This window comes from Arachis ipaensis, chromosome B01 (assembly GCF_000816755.2).
Source record: "Arachis ipaensis cultivar K30076 chromosome B01, Araip1.1, whole genome shotgun sequence".
Classification (NCBI taxonomy): Eukaryota; Viridiplantae; Streptophyta; class Magnoliopsida; order Fabales; family Fabaceae; genus Arachis; species Arachis ipaensis.
The window spans coordinates 27,971,394-27,974,492 of record NC_029785.2 but is presented as its reverse complement, the minus strand read 5'-3'; positions in this window follow the sequence as shown (position 1 = coordinate 27,974,492).

Here is a 3,099-nt window from a genome sequence, read left to right as displayed (position 1 = left end):
TCATGAATGTGCTCTCTTGTTTGCTCCATCCTTTTCTTAGTGATGGGCTTGTGAGATGAATCTTTCCATCTCCCATGGCTCCGAGGTGGAAGCATTTGTCTTCCCTTTCCCCTTTCTTGAGGTTTCTCTGGCCTTAGGTGCCATTAATGGTAATGAAAAAACAAAAAGCTTATGCTTTTACCACACCAAACAACAAGCGCTTCTTTAATGTCAATAGCTTGACAGTGGGCTCTCATGGAGCCTCACAGATGTGCAGAGCTTTATTGAGACTCAACACCAAACTTAGAATTTAACTGCGGGGGCTTTGGTTGACTCTGCTTTGAGAGAAGCTTTTTCTGCTTCCTCTCCATGGATGCAGAGAGAGACCCTTGAGTTGTAAACACAAGGTTGTCCTCATTTATTTGAAGGATCAATTCTCCTCTGTCCGCATCAATCACAGCTCTTGCTGTTGCCAGGAGACTAAGTTTGCTAAGCTAGATGGATTCTGCTCAGAATTCTCTGTCTGTTGCTGAGTGGATGATGGAAAAGGCTTGCTATCGCTAAACCTGTTTGTTCCACCATTATTAAAGCCTTGTTGAGGCCTTTGATCCTTCCATGAGAGATTTGGATGATTTCTCCATGATGGATTATTCATAGGCGTCCCATTACTCACAGGATTCCTCTCAGAAGTGTACATGAACTGGTTATTAGCAACCATGTCAATGAGTTCTTCAGCTTCTACAGGCGTTTTCTTTAGGTGAATGGATCCACCTGCAGAAGTATCCAATGACATCTTTGATAGCTCAGATAAACCATCATAGAATATATCCAGGATGGTCCATTCTGAAAGCATGTCAGAAGGACACTTTTTGGTCAACTGTTTGTATCTTTCCCAAGCTTCATAGAGGGATTCACCATCTTTTTGTTTGAAGGTTTGAACATCCACTCTAAGCTTGCTCAGCTTTTGAGGAGGAAAGAACTTGGCTAAGAAAGTCGTGACCAACTTATCCCAAGAGTTCAGGCTGTCTTTAGGTTGAGAGTCCAACCATATTCTAGCTCTGTCTCTCAGCAAAAGGGAAAAGCATGAGCCTGTAGACTTCAGGATCTACTCCATTAGTCTTAACAGTATCACAGATCTGCAAGAATTCAGTTAAGAACTGAAAAGGATCTTCAGATGGAAGTCCATGAAACTTGCAGTTCTGCTGCATCAGAGAAACTAGCTGAGGTTTTAGCTCAAAATTGTTTGCTCCAATGGTAGGAATGGAGATGCTTCTTCCATGTAAATTGGAATTAGGTGCAGTAAAGTCACCAAGCATTCTCCTTGCATTATTGTTGTTGGGTTCGGCTGCCATCTCCTTTACTTGTTCGAAATTTTCAATAAGGTTGTCTCTGGATTGTTGTAATTTAGCTTCTCTTAGTTTTCTCTTCAGAGTCCTTTCAGGTTCTGGATCAACTTCAACAAGAATGCCTTTTTCTCTGTCCCTGCTCATAAGAAAGAGAAGAGGAAAAGAAAAGAAGAAGAATCCTCTATGTCACAGTAAAGAGGTTCCTTATTGTTAGTAGAAGAAGAAAAGGAATAGGGGTGAAGAAGAATGAAGAATCCAAACACAAGGGTAAGGATAGGAGCAGTGATGTGAGATAAAGAGAAGTGTTAGTAGATGAATAAATAAATAGAATGGGATGAGAGGAGGAGAGAATTTTCGAAAATAATTTTTGAAAAAGAGTTAGTGATTTTCGAAAATGGTTTTTCAAAAAGGTTAATATTTTTTCGAAAATTCAAATAGAAAATAAAATAATTAGTTAATTAAAAAGAAATTTTTGAAAAAGAGGGAAGATATTTTCGAAAAATGAGAGAGAGAGAGTTAGTTAGGTAGTTTTGAAAAAGATAAGAAACAAACAAAAAGTTAGTTAGTTAGTTAAAACAAATTTGAAAATCAATTTTGAAAAGATAAGAAGTTAGGAAGTTAGAAAAGATATTTTGAAATCAAATTTTTGAAAAGGATAAGATAAGAAGATATTTTTGAAAAGATATGATTGAAATTAGTTTTTGAAAAAGATTTGAATTTTTTAAAATCACAATTAATGACTTGATTCACAAGAAATCACAAGATATGATTCTAGAACTTAAAGTTTGAATCTTTCTTAACAAGTAAGTAACAAACTTGAAATTTTTGAATCAAAACATTAATTGTTATTGTTATTTTCGAAAATTTGATATAAAAATAAGAAAAAGATTTTTGAAAAACATTTTTGAAATTTTCGAAAATAACTAAAAAAAATTGAAAAAAAGATTTGATTTTTGAAAAAGATTTTGAAAAAGATAAGATTTTCAAATTGAAAATTTGATTTGACTCATAAGAAACAACTTGATTTTTTTAAAATTTTTTGAAAAAGTCAACTCAATTTTCGAATTTGATGAGAGAAAAAAAGGAAAGATATTTTTTTGATTTTTGAATTTTGATCAGCCAGATAGGATTCAACATGTTACCATGAAACTCTAGAATTCATTCTTGAAAGTTTTGAAGCCATAGAATAATTTATTTTTGAAAACATTTTTATTTTAAAATTTTTTTCGAAAACAAAGGAGAAAATTTTGAAAGATTTTTGAAAATTTTTTTGAAAAGAAAACAAAAAGAAAATTACCTAATCTGACCAACAAGATGAACCGTTAGTTGTCCAAACTCGAACAATCCCCGGCAACGGCGCCAAAAACTTGGTGCGCAGAAATTGTGATTACACTTTGATTATGTAAAATTCATTGCTCTTTCTTTCCCTGGTAATGGCGCCAAAAACATGATGCCAATACCATGGTTCACAACTTTGCACAACTAACCAGCAAGTGCACTGGGTCATCCAAGTAATACCTTATGTGAGTAAGGGTCGAATCCCACGGAGATTGTTGGTATGAAGCAAGCTATGGTCACCTTGTAAATCTCAGTCAGGCGGATATAAAATAGTAATGGGGTTTTCGAAAATAATTAAAATAGGGATAGAAATACTTATGTAAATCATTGGTGAGAAATTCAGATAAGCAAATAGAGATGCTTTCATTCCTCTGAACCTCTGCTTTCCTGCTATCTTCATCCAATCAGTCTTACTCCTTTCCATGGCTGGCTTTAT